Below are 24232 nucleotides of genomic sequence, written 5' to 3'. Positions count from 1 at the left end.
ATGGACCAGCCCCTGGGAACCCTAACAAATTCATATCAGGAGCCAGAGAAACCATTTATCATTTCCATGGCATAATTAGATTACAGGATGTCCTCAAAATAATACCCAACCAGACAGCTCCAGTTCCTGACTTTCTTCCCAACCAATCCACTCAGATGAGAAACACAACATTTCACCATGGGATGGGATCAGATTGTCTTTTAGCAGAAAAAAGAGGCAGAGTTTGTGGAAAGTTAAATGACTCAAACTGCTGTTGGCAAACAGAACACAAAGGAAAAGTGGAGAAACAGATAACAAAGGATATAAGAAAGCAGCTCATATACTGGTCCAAACATGGAAATGGGCAACTTTTTTTGTGGTTCCCTGGCAGACCATGAGTTAAACGAATGTACTTTCTCCTCTTATGTTCTACAGCAACTCTCATCTTTTTACCATGCAGGACACCTTGCTGAGTGCAGCTCATTCAGCAGCTGAGCAAGGGGATGCAGGTGGCAGCCAGGCCTCCTGAGCCAGAAACAGCTACAAAAGGACAGAGAATGAGGGCACTGAGAGCAATCCCAAAATCAAAGAACACCCAGGAAGAAAAAACAGAGTCAATGAGTGAATCTGCTTGCAGATAGAGCCAGGAAGCAATGGGAGAAAGCATCAGTTTCAGAAAATGTTACTAATTGACAAGGACCGCTGCTCAGACAAAGTCCCGCTAAATTCCTGAACTTCCAGAAGAACAAAGACTTAACAGAGCCATCAATATCGGATGTTATATAAAAGTGGTGGGTACATATTAACCGGGACATGCAGGAGGCAGATGGGGAAGTCTGAACCTTCCAAGCACCTCCGCCAGTGGGGAAAGGGACAGGGACACGCGGCCGGGAAAATCAGGACAAAAACGAGGCCGCGTCCTCCAGCAACTGGAGAGAGCGCATGGCAAATGCCCCATGGCCTCTCCCTTTGGGCAGCAATAAAGTCACTTTCACACCACTCCTCTGGCTCCTTTGGCCACACAAACCTCTGGCGCCGGGAATTTTCCCGCCCAGCCCCGGGCACAGCGCAGCCACCTCCGGGCTACTGACACGAACCGGGACGAGCCAGCGCTGCTCCGGCACCGGCTCCTGCCGAGGCCGCAGCGGGAAGGAGACCGCGGGCAGCCGCTCCCGCAGCGCCCTCACGCCAGGGCCAACACGGGCCGGCCACGGCACAAGCCACCCGCCACAGCCCCCTGCCACCCCCTCCCGGGCCCGCAGCGAGCCCCGAGCCCCCGCAGAACCGAGCGCGGCTCCCACCTGCGATGGCCGGGGCCGCCTCCGAGCTCCGCCGCCGCCTCACCGGGCTCCGGCCGCTGCCGCCACTGCCGGGCCCGCACAGACGCTCCGGCAATGGCGGCTCTCCTGCCCCACGGCCGCCCTGGGGGCGCCAGCGGGGCCGGGCTTGTCCCCGCTCTGCCCAATCAGCGCGCGCCAGAACCACGAGTGACGGCAGCAGCAGCCAATCGCAGCCAGCGGCGGGCTCTGCACACGGCACAGCCCCGCCCCGCGCCCTCAGGGCCCCCCGGGCTGTGTGAGGGGAAGGGCGGAGATGAGGAACAGCCCTGGAACGGGCCCGGCCCGAGCCGCCATTGAACTCTGGATACAAACAAAGTTCTCCGCAGCTCCCGGCCCGCCTTTCCCAGCCCTGGGTGTTCGGTGTCTCCGGCTCAGGGGGAAGCCCTGGAGCCTCACTTCTCCCACCTCTAATTAGGAGCATCAGGGCATCACTCGGATTTCCCCCTAAAAGGGAAAACTGCCCCAAACCCCTGTGGATGAGTGGGGGAGCAGAGAGATTTCTGTCAGAAAACTCCAAAAACTCAGAGCAGGATCATGAGAAGTAAAGGAAGATCCTTAAAACCTGCTCCCTCCACCCCTCCCTTCTCCCAGCTGTGCCTCCTCCCCCGGCAGTGCAGGGACACAGGGAATGGGGCCATGGTCACTCCATCCCCCGAGGCTTTTCCCCCTGCTCAGGGACAGGAGTCGTTCCCCTGCTGCACCCTGGGCTCTCTCCCACCAGAGACTTCCCCAGGAACTTCTCCAAGCTGGGTCCATCCCATGGGGAACAGCCCCCTCACAGTGCTGCAGCGTGGGTCACTCTGCCACGGGCTCAGTCCTTCTGAAAAGAACAGGCAAGGAGAGCAGCTCCTTTTTAATGCCTTTATTGAGGGCAGCTCTAGGTGGGGGAGCTCGACCACTGCTGCTCCCAATGGACAACCCAGAGGAGGAGATGTTCAGCTTTACCACAGGGCAGAGCTGGGGATTCTGTCTTCAGTAGAGTCTCTAGAGGGACTCTGTTTTACTGTAAATCTTGGGTAGTCGTGGAGAGCAAATGTTGTTTAGTTATGGTGATAAAGTCCAGAACATCAGTCAGTTGCTCAATGTTCTCCCTTGCTCCTCAGTGTAGTTTGGAGTCCAGTTTGTGCCATGGCTCGCTGATTCTAGGGGTCTTTGGATGTTAATCCCACTTCTCCTGGGTGCTACCCCCCATGGGAGTTGGGCTCATCTACACACTGGGTGCTGTCATCAGTGCCATTGGGGGGTGCCGGGAGCAGCAGAGGCAATAGACAAGGCCAGGTGGCATTAACAAGGCTGGTACAACAACATTGGTATTTAACAAACATGACACAACATGAGGTACATTAACAAAGACCCCTTACGGTGACAACATTCTACTGTTCAAACTGTAAAACATATTTGTGTACTGATCAGGAGGTCACGATTTCCTCTTTACAATCCTGATGCTGAATGTCTCCTTAGCAGGTCTGGTCACAGAGAAGAATGAGCCCCTTGTGGGCTGCCCCTGTTTGGACAACCTGCTCCTCATCCCCGAGCCTCAGCATGTCTGACATCGCCCACCTGGGACTGACATCCCAAAGCATTGAGAACATTTATAAACTTTTCTTTATCATTAAAATCTAATTAATTTATAAAAATAAAATTTTACTTTTTATAATAATATTATTCTGTATTCTTATAACCTTGTTTTTGCATTTATATAAAATAATTGATACATTTTCAGGAACAAAACATTATTGTTCTCTGGCTCTAAGTACCACAATTCCCTTCATTAATTAACTGACCACTATTTCTCCCTCTTTATGCTAATTACTCCTATTTTTAGCCCGTTATTCATAATTTTGAAATTATTCTCAGACAGGGTAAAAGGGGCCACCTTGGGGTCCATGGAAACTTTTCTGGGGAACATTTGGGGCAGTTTTGGGTCTGGGGAGGGAATTTAGAGAGAACCTGGGGGTCTGGAGAACACTTGGGGGAGCCGGGTGAGCACTTGGAGGGGCACTTAGGGATTCTATGGGACAATTTGGGGTCCGGGGGAGCACTTGGGGGTCCAGGGGGGCGCTTGGAGGTCAGGGAGGGGAATCTGGGGGCCCTTCGGGGTCCGGGCGAGCACTTGGGGGGCTGTAACAGGGAATCTCTGGGCCGCGGGGGATGATGGGAATTGTAGGCGCCGGTATAATAAGGTTTAACGGGGCCGCGGAGCATCACGGGAGTTGTAGGCGCAGCTCCAATGGGTTCCGGTGAGGCGCGGGGCATGACGGGAGATGCAGTCCCGGCTGGAATAGCACTCTATGGGCGCCGCGGAGCATGATGGGAACTGTAGTCCCGGAAGTGGCTCGGAAGGCGCGTTCGGCGTTGCGGGGAAGCGCTTGGAAAACACTTTTGTGTCCGAGCTGTGGCTGCAGGTGCTCGGGGCGAATGTATACGGCTCGGGAGCACTTGGGGGGAGCCTGGGGAGCTGTAACCGGGCTCTTTAGTGTTATAAATTCACTCGAGAGAGTGTTAAAGTTTAATAAAGGGAAGTTTTATTAATTATAGCAAGCAAGCAATAAGCAAAAGACAGCGCTGGACAGCCGGGAAGCAATCTCGCTTTGCCGCGGCCATGCTTCCGTTTTTCGTGTGTCTCCTTTTAATCAGTCCGGCTCTCCGGGCTCTCCGGTGACGTGTCCTTCCTCGGGTCTTTCTGCGCATGCGCCTTCATCGGTCTAGGGGTCCGATTGTTCGGTCTTTACCTTATCTTCCTTTAACTTTTCTTCACTGTTCTCTGTAAAGGCTTAGCTCAGTAATTTTTTGGAATGCAAGGAATCTTAGCAAGGACATGATAAACGTCAGTAGCTATACAAGCATCAGTTACTATGCATACGTAAGTAACTATCGTAAGTAAGTAAGGGGTAAGTAACAATCTTGATTTTACAGAATATAACATTACAGGATATCATATCTGCATGTTTAGTCGAACAAAAGGGTCTCTGTTTATCACAATCCCCCCTTTTTCTATTCCCTACTTTTGTTCGCTAAATCTTTGCAATTCTTTTTTTACTTAGTTCTAAATAATCTTCGGTTTCTGCTTCATTTAAGGTTTCATAAGGTGAGCTGCTTCTAACTTGCTTTTTACAATGTTAATAACTTTATTAAGAATGCAAGGGCTAAAAGTAAGTCTTAAGATTAGTAAAATTAGTGGTCCTGCTATAGTAGATAGTAAAGTTGTTTGCTAGGGAGAATAATTAAACTAGGATTCGTACCAACTCTGTTGCATTTGTTCTTTCTTTCTCTTTTCCAGTTCTTTTTGTGATTTGGCCATGGTTTCTCTTACTATCTCGCTTTTATTTACATATACACAACACTCTTCTTTAAGTGTAGTACACAGGCCCCCTTGTTGTAAAAATAATAAGTTTAATCCTCTTCTATTTTGCAAGACTACTTCAACCAGTGAGTCTAGGGAGTCTGTGAGGTCTTTTATGGATTCATCAATTCTTCTTAAATTTTCATCTACTGAAATTTTAAGCTCTTTAAGCCCCTGGTGTTGATTAACTAAGGATGCTACACCTGTTCCTAATCCAGCTCCTTTTATGCTTAGTAATACGGCTATTGTTAATACTGTGAGGGGTTCTCGTTTTACCAAATGGTGTTCTGAGTTTTGGTATTGTGTATACATATATTCTTCAGAATGATAAATAATTTGGGGAACTATTATAACTTGTATACAAAATTCATAGGTTTCATTAAAGGCTGTTACAGAGACACATGGGGTTACTCCTAAAGTGTTACAAACTCATTTAGTATTAGGTGCTGGAATCAGCTACTGAGCTGGCTTGCGAGGGTCATTAATCTGTATTTTTGTCTGACATAAGTGTTTCTTATCTGGGGGCACATTTCCCACACATTTCCCTTTTCCAGTGACTCTAGATAATGTTATTCCTGGAGTGTCTTCCCTTCCCGATTTCCATAAACAGGCAGCAGGATTAGTGCCGTTTACTCTTTTTGGTTCTGCTATGGAGCCTATGGCCTCATAAAAGGGTGGGTTAATGTTATAGCATAACTAACATTCTCTAGTTAAATTTGGGTGTGTATCATTTAATACTTTAAAGGTAGCTTGCAATATTTTCCAAAGAACTTCATTTCCATATTCTTGGGGTGTCTCTACTGTAGTTGTTACTTGTGTGCTATTTTCTAAATTTTCTGAATAGTTACTCTGATCTCTTACTTTGGGGTCTATTACTCCCCACACCACTGGATTTGGTCCAACAGATCCCGAATCATGTGGAACCATCTCTTTCTTTATAAGAATGTGCACTCCCCAATCTTTTCTGGGTTCCCATACCCTGAGACCCCAGGTTCGTCCTAATAACCACCCAGGGTCTTGGGACTGTGTAATATTGATGTAATGAAATTTGCAAGTTTCAGTATATGTCCCTTGAGGGGCTTATCCAGGGCTTTATACATCTATGTGGACTCTGTTCAACCTTTAAATACTTACCTGGGTTCTGTACTTTTTACTCTATGGAAATTGTTTCACAGCCTCAATATTTATAGTAAAATTCCCCAGGGTAATTACAATATTCTCTGCCTGGATTAGAAGCTGGGCACATATATAGTACTTTACGTCTGGGCAGGATACGATTAATATTCTTTTACTTAATAAGAAAATCTAGTGTAACTTGAAAACTAGGGGCCCCAAAGGTGATCTGTGATTGAATAATAGCCTGGTCTTCCTATTGGATTAAAGACTAATTAAAAGGGTTCGTGAGTTTTACTTATACAAATGTTAAATGTGCTAATTAAGATTGTAAATGTTATTAACTTCTTTAATGAGCATTAGCTTCCCCTGCTATAATAGAGGCTTTTCTTTTGTATAGTGTTAGTTTTGATTTTCCAAAAATTATTTCGCTGGGTTGTATCATTTCCATTCTTGTGCCATTTCCTGGTCCATGACCTCTTGGTCCCATGTATATTGGAGTGTTTCCCTCCACAGTTTATTACTCCTCTGCCTCTCCCATCGTCGACCCGGTTGCCACGGGACACGGGGTGTACCATCTTCTCGGCAGCAAGAGTATTCTTCGGGAGGGAAATTACTCCTTCTCTTATTAATTCTTTGTATGTATTTTTTTCAACTTTTATGCTTTACTAAAGGGGTATTACACCTCAATTCCTGGAGACACTGTCTGCACAACCCAGCTACTATATTTACTATAAAAGGTGCAGGTTCGTTTGGATGGTAATAATACAAGGGGTTAACTCCTCTGGCATAAATAGTCCACCACTCCTCTGATTTTGTCTCAAATTTTTTTTTTGCTCGTATTCTAGTTATTAAGGGCCAATCCGTGAGTTTTCTCTGGGCAGTGTAGCAAGATCTACACACCCCTCTTAGTGGGTAGCCTCTATGACAGTGGGTCCACTAATGTTCTTTACATATTATACATTTAAAACAAACAAAAAGATAACAATTCTGACATAAAGTACAGCCTATTTTTACACTTCTATTATATATTTCTTTACTACTAGATGGGGGTATTTTATATTCTATATAAAAAATCTTTATGAAATTTACTATTTATAAGTTTTTAAGCCGGTTAATAGTCCTTGGATGTTACTTTGTTCGGGATATCTTAAGTCTCAGGTTCCCAGCCGGGCTAACCACTTCTCAGTTATTAGTCTTTTGTGGCTTCACAGGTCTCTTTATACGACTGGCATGTGTCCACTCCTTTTCAGCTGTTCGAACTACAGAGTCAGTTGTTAATAACACTTGGTACAGCTTTTTTCACTTCGGTGTTAGGGATTTTCTTTCTAGTTTCTTATCAGCGCTTACTCTCCGGGTTGTACCTGAGAGTGTAGGGCAGTTGAAGATAACTCCATTCTCAGTCACTATTAAAAACTCAGAAATCTCAGTTAGAATAAAACAGTATCTCTTGTCACTTGAGGGACGAAGAGGGTTGAAACCAGAAATAGATAGATTGTTAAGTAAGGGACTATTAGAACCATGTATGTCACTTTTTAACACACCCATACTGCCAGTAAAGAAGCCAGATGGGACTTATCGTTTGGTACAAGATTTAAGAGAAATTAATAAGAATTTAATAAACGTACAGTGGCACGGTTCCCTGTAATAGCAAATTCGTATACATCATTAAGCAAATTGGGACCTGACAGTCTACAGTACAGTGTTATAGATTTAAAGGATACATTTTGGGCCTTGGTCTCATCTCTTGATGAGACTAGTCGAAATTATTTTACATTTGAATGGGAAGATCCAGACACAGAGAGGAGACAACAATTGAGATGGACACTATTGCCCCAGGGATTTACAGAACCTCTCAACTTGCCTGGACAAGCACTAGAACAGATTCTACAGGATTATCAGACAGACCCAGGAGTGACTCTGATACAATACGTGGATGATTTGCTTTTAGCTGGAAAGAGGAGGAAGATGTAAGGAGAGAGAGTATTAAATCGTTAAATTTCCTGGGTTTAAAAGGATTGCAAGTATCTAAGGCAAAGCTCCAATTTGTGGAAAAGAAGTAAAATATTTAGGCCATTACTTTAGAAAAGCGGAAAAAAAATAGACTCTGAAAAAAATACAAGGAATTTTGTCACTACTAATTCCTAAAAATAAAAGACAGATACGTCAAATCTTGGGATTAACAGGGTATCGTAGACAGTGGATTGAAAACTATAGTAGTAAAGTATAATTTTTATATCAAAAATTGACACAGGAGGGAGTAATAAAATGGAGTTTAGAAGATACAGAAAAATTCCGGGAACTACAAGAAAGTTTAATTCATGCTCCTGTCTTGAGTCTCTCAGATTTAAAGAGACCCTTTTACTTGTTTGTAAATGTAGAAAATAGGGTCGCCTCTGGAGTCCTAACTCAGGAGTGGGCAGGGAGGAAGAAGCCAATAGGGTATTTATCAAAGATCTTAGACCTTGTGAGTAAAGGCTGGCCAGCCTGTTTACAAGTAGTAGCAGGATGTACCTTACTGGTAGAAGAAGCTAGCAAAATCACCTTTAATAGCAATTTGAAGATAATGTCCCCTCATAACATTCGGGGTGTGCTACAACAAAAAGCGGAAAAATGGATTTCAGATGCTAGACTTTTAAAACATGAAGGAATTCCAACTGAAGCCCTAAACTTAATATTAAAAACCACAACTGTACAAAACCCGGCTGCCTTTTGTATGGAGAACCTGAAAGTAAATCTTTGACACATGACTGTATAACTACAATTGAGGAACAAACCAAAATTAGACTTGATCTGGAAGAAGAGGAATTAGAAAGCGGAGAAAAGCTGTTTGTGGATGGGTCCTCCAGAGTGATAGAAGGAAAGAGGAAAACAGGCTATGCTATAATAAGAGGACCTGATATTCAAGTTTTAGAATCAGGTCCATTAGACAAATCTTGGTCAGCCCAAGCCTGTGAATTGTATGCAGCATTAAGGGCATTGAAATCACTAGAAGGAAAGGAGGGGACAATATATACAGATTCCAAATATAGTTATGGGGTGGTGCATATGTTTGGTAAACTGTGGGAAGAAAGAGGTTTAATAAACTCTCAAGGGAAAGATTTGGTTCATCAAAAACTTATAATTGCAGTATTAAAGGCCCTGAGAAGGCCCAAGAGGTTAGCAGTGTTTTATTTGAAAGGACACCAGAAGGGAATAGACTTGAGGAGTAGAGGAAATAATGCTGCTGATTAGGAGGCAAAACAGGCGGCATTACAAACAATGGTCATAAAAGAAAAAAAAAGGGAGGGACAGGAAGAAACTTTAGAACATAAGAATAGTGACTTAAGAAGTAGATTTACTGAGGAAGAAAGGCCAAAACTCCCAGAGACAGGAGCAATAGAAAACTCAGAGGGGAGATAGCCTCTCCCAGATGGCCGGGAAGTACTACCAAAAGCCATAGTTCAAAGAATATTAGAAAAATACATCAAAGAACACATTGGGGAGCACAAGGGTTAATAGATTATTTTGCAGCAAAGTATATGAGGTATTCAAAACTTAGCTAAGCAAATTACTAGAAGCTGCCTCCCATGTTTAAAAACAAATAGGAAAAATATCTGAAAATTACCTTATGGAGGGAGACCCTTAGCAAAAGACCCTTTGCAAATATTCAAATTGACTTCACAGAACTACCAAAGGTAGGAAGATTTAAATACTTCTTGGTCCTAGTGGATCTTAGTAGATCAAAATCCTAGTGGATTTTCTACTCAGGTCTTTGCATAAGCACTTTCCTCTGGGTTAAAGGGGATCCTTTGTTCCCAGGAATTTAATTTTTGTTTAACCCACTCTTCGGTTGATCCAAATATAGGCCAAAATACATTCTTTGAAATTTCTTTCCCTCTCTATATTACTACACAATAATTACTACACAAAATCATTTTTGCCCTATCTTTATTTTCTGTCCCCGGGAAATGTTTCCAATTATCTAGTATAAAACTCAACGGACTATCTTTAGGTATCGGTGGGAGTTTAACAGGTACAGGAGGCTTGCTCTTCCCCTGTCCCATTCTTCCGGAGTGCCTTCAACCACACAATTCCTTTCGCTTCCCCTCGTTCGTACCGCTCTTGCTCGGGGAATCCAGCTGCCAGTCCCCTCTCAGACACACACACTCACCACACTCCGGGATCCCGACCCCGCCCAGACGGATCCCCGTTATACTCACGCGTCCCACGTCCCGCGTCTTCGTCCGGACTCTGTGCACAGAATTTAAGGGGTCGACCGGTCTCCCTTTTGCTTATTGCCTTAATTTTAGGTTCGTCGGTGCAATCGAAGCAGGAACCGGCCCCCCCGGGCCGCTAAACCTTAGAGCGGGGCGCCCCCCGGAAGTGCCGATCCGTCCTACAGATTGCATCCGAGTCACGGCACCAAATTGTTATAAATTCACTCGAGAGAGTGTTAAAGTTTAATAAAGGGAAGTTTTATTAATTATAGCAAGCAAGCAATAAGCAAAAGACAGCGCTGGACAGCCGGGAAGCGATCCCGCTTTGCCGCGGCCGTGCTTCCGTTTTTTGTGTGTCTCCTTTTAATCAGTCCGGCTCTCCGGGCTCTCCTGTGACGTGTCCTTCCTCGGGTCTTTCTGCGCATGCGCCTTCATCGGTCTAGGGGTCCGATCGTTCGGTCTTTACCTTATCTTCCTTTAACTTTTCTTCACTGTTCTCTGTAAAGGCTTAGCTCAGTAATTTTTTGGAATGCAAGGAATCTTAGCAAGGACATAATAAACGTCAGTAGCTATACAAGCATCAGTTACTATGCATACGTAAGTAACTATCGTAAGTAAGTAAGGGGTAAATAACAATCTTGATTTTACAGAACATAACATTACAGGGTATCATATCTGCATGTTTAGTCGAACAAAAGGGTCTCTGTTTATCACATTTAAGGCGCGGGGCACGGCAGGAGGTTTGGGCGTGGAACTGTGTTCCGAATGGCTCAAATAGCACGAGGGATGGAGCGGGAGATGGGGTTAGGGAAGAAGTGGAGGAGGGAGGAAGAGGGGGAGCAAGAGGAAGAGGAGGGACAAAGGAGGATCAGGGAAAGGAGAAGGAACCACGAGGTCCAGCACTCCCTCAATTCACAGCCGCCTACCTATGGGATCATCACACCCCATCCCACAGGTGACCGGGGAGGGGGACCTCAGCCAAGATATTTTAGGTGCTCCCTATTTTGGGCTGCTTGAGGGGATGTTTGGAGAATGAAGAAATCCAAACCTGAGCAGAAAATGCCCCTTGGGGGTAAATGGGGGGTCCTGGCATCCCTAAGTGGGAAGCTGGTAACCAAGGGAACTTTTTGGATTCTTGGCACTCCCAGCAGCCTGGGGAGGGCAGGGACCGAGTAGACAGAGGACCCCCAGTGCAAGAGTGATCCCCAGCAGCTGGGACAGAGAGGAACCCCTGAACACCAAAGTGGAGAGACCAGAGACGGGGAACTCCTGGGAGACATTTTCAGGGCTGAATCTTGGTGTTTGGGAGGTTTTTATGGACTCCAGATGCCCGGTGACTTCTGGAGATGGACTTGGGTAGAGGGACCTTCAAACTCAATGTGCTCATCCCCTGTTCGCCCCAAACCAGGATTTCCCATTCCCAAATCTTGTCTGGATGGAGAAGGAGGCTGCGAGGAAGAGGAAGATGCCCCAGGACACCCAGGCAGGTGAGGAGGAAGTCAGTGCCCCTTTCCCCCTCTCTCCTGCTCCATCTCCCAGCCCAGCCTGGCCCCCGGCTGCAGGACAACCCCGCTGCCGACGCCGTCCTGCCGGGGACGCACTGGGGGGATCTCCTTCCCCTTCCCTCTGGCACGGAGGCAAATCCCATCCTCTCCTTGTCCTTCCTCCCCCAGACAAGGAGCTGAGGATGGAGACCAGGGAGGAAAGATCCCCAGAGCAGAACCTCGTGGAAGAGGCCATTGTGAGCCGCTCCATGGCTGAGGAATGTAATGGGGAGGAAAATCTGCAAAGATCCCGCAGGAGGAGGGGCTCCAAACCCATCCCAGGGTGCTCTGAGGAGGAAAGACCCACCCTGTGCTGGGAAGGCGGCCGGAGATCCAGCCAGGGCTCTGAGCTGGTGGTCCATGAGCAGCTTCAGGATGGGGAGAAGCCCTACAAGTGTTTGGAGTGTGGGAAGAGCTTCAGCCAGAGGAAAACCCTGATCCACCACCAGATGATCCACACTGGGGAATGGGCCTACGAGTGTAGGGAATGTGGGAAGGGCTTCAGCTGCAGCTCCCAACTCATCATCCACCAGCGCATCCACACTGGGGAGAGGCCCTATGAGTGTGGGGAATGTGGGAAGAGCTTCAGCCAGAGAGGTCCCACCTCACCATCCATCAGAGGATCCACACCAGGGAACGGCCCTATGAGTGTGGGGAATGTGGGATGACCTTCAGCCAGAGGTCCCAGCTGACCATCCACCAGATGATCCACACTGGGGAGAGGCCCTACGAGTGTCCCCAGTGTGGGAAAAGGTTTCAGACCAGCTCCACTCTCCTACAGCATCAGCCGATTCACACGGATGAGAGGCCCTTCCACTACCCCGACTGCAGGAGGGGATTCAAGAACAACTCCCACCTCATCAGGCACCGGCGCATCCACACTGGGGAGAGGCCCTACGAGTGTCCCCAATGTGGGAAGAGCTTAAGCGAGAGCTGTCACTTGAGCAAACACCAACGGAGGCACCGGTAAGGGAAGCTCTGCAAATGCCCCAAAGTGCAGGATGAGCTTTCTCCACAGCTCCAGCCTCATCCCCCCTTGGAGGACCGACATTGGGAAGAGACCTGGTGATCCATGTTCCCTGTGATCCATGATGGGAAGACACCTGTCCCTTTTCTTGCCCGTGGCAATGACATGATTTGGGATCAAAGAATGTGAGAGTGTGATCATGGCCCATTATATTCAGTCCCACCTCAGGTCACTGCCAGGGGCAGGAAAAGGACTCCCTGTCTCTCACCAGAGGAGAAGGGTGTCCTTTCCTGGCAGGAGGAAATACGTGGCCAGGAAGAGCCGGTCGATGACATTTTAGTTTTCCCTGTAAATAGATTGTCTTATCTTTTCTGTTATCCAAATTGTTTCTGTACCTATTTGTTCCTTATCCCATTGCTGTTCTCAATAAATTGTTCTTATCCCAGCCTGGGATCTTTGCCTTTTCTGCTTTCCATGGGAGGTGTGAGAGAAGCGAGCGGCAGAGCTGTATTAGCAGGAGCAGGAAATTGGGGAATGCCATTCCTGAAGCCCAGCCCATGGAAACCGAGCATCCCAGCTGGTGCCAGGCCTGGTTGCCATGGGCAGCAGCCTTGGGAGCGGGTCCCTGGCTGGGGGCTGTGGGAACCTCTTCCCTCTGGTGCCCAGGGACAGGAGTGGAGGGAGCGGCTGGAGCTGAGGCGGGCAGGTTTAGGCTGGATGTGAGGAAAAGGTTTTTCCCGCGAGGCTGCTGGGGCACTGAAGAGGCTCCCCAGGGAAGGCTCCCAGCTCCAGGGCTGGCTGAGCTCCAGCAGCGTTTGGCCAGCGCTGCCAGGCCCAGGCTGGGATTGTTGGGGTGTCCTGTGCAGGGCCAGCAGTTGGACTGGAGGATCCCCATGGGTCCCTCCCAACTCAGCCAATTCTGTGGCTCTGTGATCCCATGAGCCTGGGGATGGGACTGCAAATGGTTGCCATGGCAATGGGCTCTGGCTCCAGGCCTGAGCTGGTGTCCATGGCAACCAGCCCTGGCATGGGGCCATAGCAACAGAGGGCTGGTGATGGTTGCCATGGAAACAGACCACAGCAGAGAGACAGCTCTGGCCAGGAGCAGCTCCTGAGCACAGCCCAGCAGGGCTGGGGCCCTGCCAGGGCATCTCAGGGACACGAGCAGGCCCAGACAGAGCTCCCAGGGGCTCAGCACTGGCAGGGGCTGTGGGACGTGCCAGAGGGGGCTGTGTCACAGCAGCACCTCTGTGGCTGTGTCCTGGAGCCCCAGAGCAGCTGTGATGTCAGAAAGGGGCTGTGTGACAGCTCAGAGTGAGTTGTGTGAGGTCACAGATGGGGCTGTGACATCACAGAGTTTGTTGTGTGACGTCACTGTGCAGCTATGGCATCATAGAGGGGACTGTGTGACATCACAGAGAAGGCTGTGACATCATGACATGGCTGTATGACATCATAGCGCCATGGATGACATTGGTGCCGCAAAGAGCGGCGCCAATGGCAGGGCCAGAGGCGGCTCTGGGGGCAGGGCCGGGGCTGTGGGCGGGGCCGCAGCGGAGCAGCGCGATGGCTCCAGCGCTGGGGCCGGGGGCGCTCCCGGGGGGCGGCGAGAGGTGAGGGGGACCCCCGGCACCGGGACTCTTTGATCGCCCATTCCGGAGCGCCGAGGGGCCCCTAAACCCCCATTCCTGGGCGCCGCCATCCCACCGAACCCCCATTCCTGGCCATGGGTCCCACCCTGCACCCCCTTATCCGGCACCAGGAACGCCTGCACCCCTTTCCCGGCCATCCCGCCTCTCGCAGCCCCAGAGCCCCCTTCTCCTTGACCCATTTACCCCGCAGACCCCTATTCCTGCCTCTCCCAGCACCCAGCCCCTCCTTTCCTCAGCACTGAGGACACCCGGGACCCCTATTCCCAGCCATCTCGGCTTTCCCTGCCCTGTCCTGGCAATGGGAACACCGGGGACCCTTGGAGCTCCCTTTCCTGGGTACAGGAACGCCCTGAACTCCAGCCATGCCACATCTAGCCAGCCCCAGCCTCCCCTCTTGTCAGTCCTGGCATCCCCAAATGCCCTTCCCGGCTCTCCCCGTTCCCCCTTTCCTTCAGCCGTGACCCCTCCGATCCCAAATCTCCAAATGTCCCCCCAGTTCTCCTCTCCCTGCGTTCCCTGCACGCGGCGCTGTCGGAGCCCGGCCCGGGCTTCCCGCAGTCCATGTCCATGGGGTCCCTGGCTGGGATCCCCTTCCAGCGCCGCCGCAGCGAGCGGGGCCGGGCGGAGCCACAGCCCCGGGGATGGCGGCCGGAACCGAGCCGGGATCTTGGGATAGCCAGGGCTGGGATATTGCGATAGCCAGGGATGGGATATTGGGATAGCCAGGGATGGGATATTGGGATAGCCAGAGCTGGCATATTGGGATAGCCAGGGCCGGGATATTGGGATAGCCAGGGCTGGGATATTGGGATAGCCAGAGCTGGGATATTGGGATAGCCAGAGCCGGCACAAGGAGCGGCACCGGCACGGGGCCAGCGGGGAGCTGCAGATGCTGCAGCAGCGGCACAGCCAGAGCGGGGCTGAGCGGGGGGAGCCGGGGCTGGGGGATCTGTGGGGCTGCGATGGCAACTGTGGCACCGCCATGGGGATCCCTGAGATCCAGGCTGAGGGATTAACAAATTCCCTGGCTCACAGCTGCAGGGAATGCCTCCGGAAATATGTCAGATATGGGCGGGAGGCGCTGGAGTGTAAAGGTGGGGAGGACAGAGTTCCCAGGGAATACGGGAATGGGAATGTGGGATTTGGGAGGGCAAATCCATGAGTGGGAAATCCATGGAAATTCCATGGATGGATCTCAGACATCCCCTTCCCACGGGACGTCCAAGGATGGATCCCACTGCTGTCCCATTCCCATGGGAATTCTGTAGATGGATCTCACTGCCATGCCATTCCCATGGAATTCCATGGGCAGATCTCCCCATCCCGCAGCCATGGGAGCTCCAATCCGGTTCCCCCCCAAACGCATCCTGGGAGTTGCCCTGTTCCTTGCCCTCCCCACCCCCCCACAAGACTCCTGGGGGTCCCCCCATGACCCAATCCGGTTCCCCCCAAAATTCTTCCTGGGTCCCCCCTCATCCCCCTATAACAGGAATTCCTGGGAATCCCCCCGTGTCCCCTCCACCAGGACTTTGGGGGTCCCACCCGACCTGTCCGTGCACCCCCAGATTCCTTCCACAGCCCCCCTGTGATGGTGGAGGGTGGGGGCCGAGTGCTGGTGCCCCCCTGCCTGCAGCAGATCCAGCGGTGAGGGCAGTTCGGGGGGTCCCTCAGCATTTGGGGTCCCTGGGATTTGGGGTGACCCCCCTGGGCCCCCCAGGATCTCCCTGAACACGCTGACGCTGCCCGTGCACAGTGAGAAGGTTCAAACCCGGCACGGGGTCCCCAGCACTGCCACCCGCATTGCCCAGGTACCCCCAAACCTGCCGAGAACCCCCAAACCCCCCAGGACACCCCAACCTCCCCGGGATCCCAAACACAGCCCTGGATGCTCCAAAAACTCCCAAAAACTCCAAAACCCCATACAGACATTGAGAAGGTTCATACCCGGCATGGGGTCCCCATCTCCATCACCAGCAGGTTCCCCAAAACAACCCACCCCTAAAAATGTCACTTAAAGCCGTCATGAACCCCCCTCAAAAGGGGTTTGTGGGGCTGCGGCCTCACAAACACCCTAAAATGGGGAGGAAAAAACACCCCTGTAGTGGTGGGATCCCCCCAAAAAAACCTGAGAAAGATAAAAACTCTTCTTGAGAGGGGCCTGAAGACCCTGAAAGGCCCTGGAAGAGGGACAAGATCCCCTCCTCTGCTGGGGCCTCCCCGAGCCGGGAACTCTCCCGTTCCTGCACTCGGGGGAGTCCCGAACGACGGCGGCTCCTGGGCTGAGCCCCCCTCAGCCGGGGCTGCGGGGGGAACTGGGGGGGCTGGGACGGGGCTTGGGGGTCCTGGGGTGAACTGGGGGACCCTCAGTGCTCCCACCTCCCCCTGTTCCCCTGTCCCGCCCCGTTCCCATTGTTCCCCCAAACCTCCGCTGCCCCCAGCTCGGTTTGGGGGGGACCCAGCCCTTTCCCATCGTGTCCCGGCCCGGCCCCGCTCACCCGAGGGCTCCGAACCACGCCCAGGGACAGAGGAGGGACAGAGGAGGGACAGAGGAGGAGGAAGAGGAGGAGCAGGAGGAGGAAGAGCTGGAGCAGGCAGAGGAGGCTCCACGTGCGCTCCCCGCTCTCTGGATCTGCAGCTCCTTCGGGACCATCGCCCCCCATCCCGCAGGTGCCCGGGGAGGGGGAGCTCGCCCCAAATACCCCGGGGGTCCCTGGGTTTGGGGTTTTTGGGGGGGATGTTTGGGGATGGCAGGGCTCCAGAGCCGAGCCGCAGATGCCCCTCGGGGGGGTCCCCGGGAGGTGTTTTTGGGGGGTCCCGGTGGCGGCAGAGCCCCGGCAAAGGGGCCGGGGGGATGCGGGTCCCCCCGCGGTGGGGGTTGGGCTTCCCGGGCCGGGCCCCCCGAGCTCTGCCGGGGCCGCGGGGGCGGGGGGACCCAGGTTTTGGGGAGCCCCGGGAGAGCCGCGGCTTCCCTGAGCGGGACCCCAGAGAGAGGAGAGCCCCAGAGCCGCAAAGCGGGGACCCCGAGAGGGGGGGACCCCTGGGATTGCCGGGACCCCGGCGGGGGGTGCTGGGGCTGGAGGGGCGGCATGGCCGGGAAAGGGGTTCGGGGCTCCCGGTGCCGGCAGTGGCTGCTCCCAGCATTGCCCAGTTGCTCCCCCCGTGTGGTTTCAGTTTCCTCGGCACCAGGATGAGCCAAATCACTTCCAGTACAATTTGTCTCCATTTTCCCCAAATGTTATCTCCATTTTTTCCCTCATTTTTACTCTATTTTCCCCCAATTTTATCCCATTTTCCCTCATTTTTATCCAGTTTATCCCAAATTTTCCTTATTTTTATCCCAATTTATTCCTTATTTTTGCTCTATTTTCCTTATTTTTATTTTATTTTCATATCATTTTCCCCCATTTTTCTCATTTTTTTCCTGCATTTTCCCCTTTCTTATCTCATTTTTCCTCCATTTTTCCCCATTTTTCTGAATTTTTTCTTATTTTTCTTCCATTTTTACTCAAATTTCCCCCGTTTTCCTATATTTTCCCAATTCCTTTCCCATTATTAATCTATTTTTATGCATTTCCACATTCTACCCTCTTTTTGCTCCATTTTTCCTCATTTTTTTCCCCATGTTCTCCCCTATTTTCCACATTTTCTTCCATTTTTCTCCCACTTTCTCTTCATTTTTACCATTTTTATTCCCATTTTCCCCCCATTTTTCTCCCAGTTTCCCCCATTTTTTCCCCCATTTTTATCCTGGTTTTATCTCATTTTTCCATCTTTTTATCTTTATTTTTGTCCATTTTTTCTCTCCCATTTTTCCCAATTTTTCCTCCATTTCTATCCCATTTTTCCCTATTTTTATCCCACTTTCCCCCTATTTTTTTTACCATTTTCACTGCATATTCCCCCATTTTTCTCCCAATTTTCCTCCAATTTTTCTCTCTTTTCCTGCATTTTTTTCTAGTTTTCCCCAACTTTTTGCCATTTTTCCTCCATTTCCATCCTACTTTTCCCTATTTCCCCCTAATCTTCCCCATTCAATTATCCCAAAAATTAATATTTTGGGGGGGAAAAATAGAAATATTGGTGGGAAAAAAGGGTGCTTTGGGGGAAAAACTCCATGTATTTGAATCACAGCTTTCCCGTGATTTTTCCATGATTTTTCCATGATTTCCAGCCAGAAGGAGGCGTGGGATTCATCCGAACATTCTGGAAGCTGGAAGAGGACCAGGCCATCAACCTTCCCAAAAATCTGGAGCAGCTCATCCGCAATTCCACCTTTCCCCACTCCCTGGATTCCCAGGTCTGGAAATTCTTCTACGACCTCCCAGGTAGGCAATTCCTAAAATTCCATTTAAAAATGAGATAGGGGGATTTCATCCTGTTATTTTCCTGATTTTTTTGCATTATTTTCCCCAATTTTTGTCTCTATTTTTTTTCTTATTTTTTTTCTGATTTTTTCCTCATTTTTCCCTGATTTTTTCCCAGTTTTTTCCCAGTTTTTTCCTGATTTTTCCCCAATATTTTAAATTTTTTTTTTCTGATTTTTTTCCCTGATTTCTTCCAGGTTTTATTCCATTTTTCTTTTCCTGATTTTTTTTCCTCATTTCTCACAATTTTTTTCACATATTTTTCAAATTTTTTTCCTGACTTTTCTCTCTGATTTGTCCCAATATTTCCCCTTTTTTTCCTAATTTTTCCTGATTTTTTCCTGTTTGTTTCCTAGATAGTTCCTGGCGTTTTCCCAATTTTTTCCCCATTTTTCCAAAATTTTTTTCCCCACTTCCTTTTACTCATTTTTTCCTTGACTTTTTTCTTTGTTTTTTCCCAATTTTTTCCCGGTCTTCATCCTCTTTCCTTTCCTGATTTTTCCCTGTTTTTTCCCAATTTTTTTCTTGCCTTTCCCCCACTTTTTCTGGATTTTTCCCTCTTCTTTTCACCATTTCTTCCTGGTTATTCCCCATTTTTTTCCACAATTTGTCCCTGATTTTTTCATGTATTTCCTAAATTTTTACTGATTTTTCCTGATTTTTCCCAGTTTTCTTCCCTCTCTTTTCTCAATTTTACCCAATTTTTTCTCAATCTTTCTCCTGATAGTCCCGTTTTTTTCTTGATTTTTCCTGATTTTTTTTCATGATTTTTTTTATTTTTGTGGGGTTTTTTTTCAAATTTTTTTCATTTTTTTTCTCAAACTTTTCCTTGATTTTTGTGTTTTTTCCTGTTTTTATCCCATTTTTTCCCCTGATTTTTCCCTTTTCCTTTCCCTAATCTTTCTGGTTTTCCCCATTTTTTCCTGATTTTTTTCATTATTTTTTTCAGATTTTTCCAGATTTTTTTATCCTTTTCCTGTTTTTTCCCTGGTTTTCCCCTGATTTTTCCTTTTTTTCCATATTTTTTTTTCTGATTTTTTCCCAATTATTTTCCTGATTTTTTTGCAATTTTTTATCGAATATTTCTGGTTTTCCCTTCATTTTTCAAATATTTTTCCCAATTTTTTCCTGATTTTTCCCAGGGTCTTTTTGGCTTTCTTTTCCTGATATTTTCCCTGATTTCTCACAATTTTTCACAATTTTTTTCATGTATTTCCCATTTTATTCTGATTCTTCTCTCTTCCTTTCCCAAATTTTTTCTAGCTTTTTCCCAATTTCTTCTCAAATTTCCCTAGTTTTTACCTGATTTTTCCTGGTTTTTTTCCTATTTGTTTCCAGTTTTTATTCCTCTTTCTTTTCTGGATTTCCCCAATTTTTCCAAGTTCTTTCCCAGTTTTTTTCCTGATTTCGCAAATATTCTTTCCAATTTTCCCCGGTTCTTCATGATTTTTCTTATTTTCCTATTTTTTCCTGATTTTCTCCCCATTTTTTCTGACTTTTCCTGATTTTTCCCAGATTTTTTCCACTGTCTTTTCCTGATTTTTCCCCAATTTTTTCACATTTTTTTCCTTGAGTTTTCTCTCTTTTTTCCCCCAAAATTTTTCCTGGGTTTCCCCAATTTTTTGTCAGATTTTCCCCTGTTTTTCCCATATTTTTCCCAATTTTTTCCTGATTTTTCCCTGATTTTTTTGGATTTCACCCTGATATTTTTCTGGTTTTCCCCTGAATTTTCCCTTCCGTTTTCCTTGAATTTATCCTGTGCTTTTTTCCATTTTTTTCCCCAATTTTCCAGTTTCATTCACACTCCCAGTCTAATCCCAGTCACTCCCAGTATGAGGCTAGTGGCCCCCAGTTGCTCCCTGTCAATACCAGTATGACCCCAGTAGCCTCCAGTGTGATCCCTGGGACTCCCTGTCTCTCCCAGTATATCCCAGTCAGCCCCAGCACGCTCCCAGTCATTCCCAGCTCCTCCCAGTTGCTCTCAGCATGATCCCAGTTGTTCACAGCCACGCCCAGTCAATCCCAGTATGATTCCAGTCACCCTCAGTGGGATCCCAGTCTCAGCCAGCAGGGACCCAGCTGCTCCCACTGTGATCCCAGTATGATCCCAGTTGAGTATGATCCCAGAATAGTTGTAATTCTTCCCAGTTCCTACTAGTATGATCCCAGTTGTCCCTGGAATAGTCCCAGTCCATCTCAGCATGGTCCCACTCACTCCCAGTTTCTCCCACTGTGATTCCAGCTGTTCCCAGTTATGGTCACAGTCACTCCCAGTATATCCCAGCTGCCCTCAGCATGCTTGTGCTCATTCCCAGTCATTCCCAGTTACCCCAGTAGGGTTCCGGTTACCCCAGTACAAACCAGTCCCTGCCAGTGCTGCCACTCCTGGGATCCCCCAGCCCTCTCTGTGTTCCCCCCTCCCGCATCTCCCCAGAGGAGCCCCAAGGGCTGGCAGTCCCCAGCCAGGGTCCCCAGCCAGCCCCAGGTTGGATCTGCAGCCCCCAATTTTCCCAGTTTCCCTCTCCTTTTCCCCGGGCCGGGTTCCCCCCGTCCCCAGCGGGTGGGAGCAGCGGAGAGCCCCGCGCTGCCCATCCCGACCTGTCCCGGCTCCATCCCCGCTCCTGCCGTGGGCTGTGAGGGGTTTGGGAACGGGGCACCGAGGGTGTCACTGCTCCTGGGGGAGGAGGAGGAGGGATGGAAGAGGAGGGATGAAGAAGGAGAGTGAGAAGGGATGGAAGTAGGAGAAGGAGGTGGGGTTAGGGAGGAAGAGGAGGAGGAAGGATGGAAGGGGAGGAGAGGGAGGAAGAGGAGGGACAAATGAGGATCAGGGAAAGGAGAAGGAACCACGAGGTCAAGCAATCCCCGAATTCATAGCCCCTCACCCCCCCATCCCACAGGTGACCGAGGAGGGGGAGCTCAGCCCAGATATCCTGGGGGGTCCCTGGGTTGGATTTTTTCAGGGGGGATATTTAAGAATTAAGGACTCCAAGGCTGAGCGGAAAATCCTACTTGGGGGGACATTGGGGGGTCCCAGCATCCCTAAGTGGGGAGATGGAAACGGGGAACTTTTCAGATTCCTGGCACTCCCAGCAGCCTGGGGAGGGCAGGGTCTGAGTAGGTGGGGAACCCTCAGTACAAGCAGGACCCTCAGCAGCTGGGACAGGGGGGAAGCCCAGAACACCAAAGGGGAGACACCAGAGATGGGGAACTCCTGGGAGGCATTTTCAGGGCTGAATCTTGGTGTTTGGGAGGTTTTTATGGGCCAGTTCTCCGGGTGAAGCTGGTGACTTCTAGAGATGGACTTGGGTTGAGGGACCTTCAAACTGAAGATACTCTTCCCCTGTTTTACCCAAACCAGGATTTTGCATTCCCAAATCTTGGCCCGATGGAAAAAGAGGCTGCGAGGAAGAGGAAGATGCCCCAGGACACCCAGGCAGGTGAGGAGGAAGTCAGCGCCCCTTTCCCCCTCTCTCCTGCTCCATCTCCCAGCCCAGCCTGGCCCCCGGCTGCAGGACAACCCCGCTGCCGACGCCGTCCTGCCGGGGACACACTGGGGGGATCTCCTTCCCCTTCCCTCTGGCACGGAGGCAAATCCCATCCTCTCCTTGTCCTTCCTCCCCCAGACAAGGAGCTGAGGATGGAGACCAGGGAGGACAAATCCCCACAGCAGAACCTCATGGAAGAGGCCATTTTGAGCAGCTCCACAGTGCAGGAAACCAATGGGGAGGAAAATCCCCAGAGATCCCGCAAGAGGAGGGGCTCCAAACCCATCCCAGGGTGCTCTGAGGAGGAAAGACCCACCCTGTGCCGGGAAGGCGGCCGGAGATCCAGCCAGGGCTCTGAGCTGGTGGTCCATGAGCAGGTTCAGGATGGGGAGAAGCCCTACAAGTGCTTGGAGTGTGGGAAGAGCTTCAGCCGGAGCAACAGCCTGATCTGCCACCAGATGATCCACACTGGGGAATGGCCCTACGAGTGTGGGGAATGTGGGAAGGGCTTCAGCTGCAGCTCCGCACTCATCATCCACCAGCGCATCCACACTGGGGAGAGGCCCTACGAGTGTGGGGAGTGTGGGAAGAGGTTTCACAGCAGCTCCACTCTCCTCAAGCACCAGCGGATTCACACGGATGAGAGGCCCTTCCGCTGCCCTGACTGTGGGGAGGGCTTCAAGCGAAACTCCCACCTCATCACCCACCGGCGCATCCACACTGGGGAGAGGCCCTACGAGTGTCCCCAGTGTGGGAAGAGCTTCAGAAACAGCTCTAATTTGACCATTCACCAGAGGATCCACACCGGGGAACGTCCCTATGAGTGTGGGGAATGTGAGATGACCTTCAGTCAGAGGTCCCATCTGACCATCCACCAGATGATCCACACTGGGGAGAGGCCCTACGAGTGTCCTGAGTGTGGGAAGAGGTTTCAGAGCAGCTCCCATCTCCTCAAGCACCAGCGGATTCACACGGATGAGAGGCCCTTCCACTGCCCCGAGTGAAGGAAGGGCTTCAAGGACAACTCCACCCTCATCACCCACCGGCGCATCCACACTGGGGAGAGGCCCTACGAGTGTCCCCAGTGTGGAAAGAGCTTCTCCAGGAGCTCTCACTTGACCCAACACCAACAGAGGCACCAGTAAGGGAAGCCCTGTGAATGCTCCAAGTGCAGGAAGAGCTTCGTGCGCTGCTCCAGCTCCATCCCCCATCAGAGGACCCACATTGGGCAGAGCCCTGATGACCCACGTTCCCAGTGATCTGTGGTGGGCAGACACTGAGCTGGTGGTCTTTATATTTTGGTTTCAATTATCTTTTGATTAATCTTCATCCCTTTAAAACCAACAAATAGTGGTAAAAATCAAGAAATTCATCAAAGGCATCTAAAACCTCACATGTTACTCGTGCTACAATGGAATCTGGGAGATACATGGGAGTATTTGGGGGTATTTGGTGTAGTTGTTTCCATTTCTTGGCACTCAAAGAGACGAGAGGGTTTGATCTGTCACCTCAAAACCACTCAATGCCACTGAATCCTACTCAGTCCCTCTCCAAAATTATTCAACTCCACAGCCCCTCAGGGTGTGATGCCTTAAGTTTTATATTTTTCGTATTCTGCGCTGCCTAGGTTTGTAGCTTTGAACTTCATATTAATTGTTAGTGAGCTCTCTTCACAGAGTAGGTAGACAAAACAATTCCTTTTCTAGCTTGATACCAAGGACAATTGTTAGAAGTTTCAGGTCCAAAAGTATAAACAAGGGTGGACTGAAGAGAGAAAACAAGAAGTACAGGAGTTCATCATCTGAAGCTGTAATTGGACAGTGAACAGATTGCAATATCCAGATGGACCTAAACTTCTAAAAATGTGAGACCTTGTGATCAGTTGTCCATTTTTGTGACCATTTCTTGTTCATCCTGGGTGTAGCCCTGGCCAGGCTCTTGTACTGCCCAAGGTGTATCCTTTAAGGCCTTTTAATAAACTTTATTCTTAACTCTGTCCAGCCTCTGTTCTAGGTCAGCCTTCTGAAGGCATCAGGTGGAATGGGGTTGGAAGGGGACTGGGTGAAGTGGGATGCAAATCAGGGGAGGGGTGAAATGAGAATTGGGTGGGGCAGGATGGGTGTGATAGAGTTTGGGAGGTGTGAAATGGGGGAAATAGGGCTTGGGAAGGGGGTCTTGATGTCCAGCAGGGATGGGATGGGTTGGGGTTGGGATTGGGGAGGTGGGGTGGGGTCTGCAATGAGACA

At 49.6% G+C, this 24232-nt stretch overlaps 1 pseudogene; it reads left to right on the top strand.

Annotated features, from left to right (window-relative positions):
* Positions 1–12076: 12076 nt before the first annotated feature.
* The window catches only part of LOC131586386 (zinc finger protein 850-like), a 166095-nt pseudogene continuing 153939 nt past the window's right edge, over positions 12077–24232 (top strand).

This window comes from Poecile atricapillus, chromosome 19, assembly GCF_030490865.1.
Source record: "Poecile atricapillus isolate bPoeAtr1 chromosome 19, bPoeAtr1.hap1, whole genome shotgun sequence".
Classification (NCBI taxonomy): Eukaryota; Metazoa; Chordata; class Aves; order Passeriformes; family Paridae; genus Poecile; species Poecile atricapillus.
The sequence above is the reverse complement of the archived record's forward strand: the minus strand, read 5'-3'. Positions and strand labels throughout refer to the sequence as shown.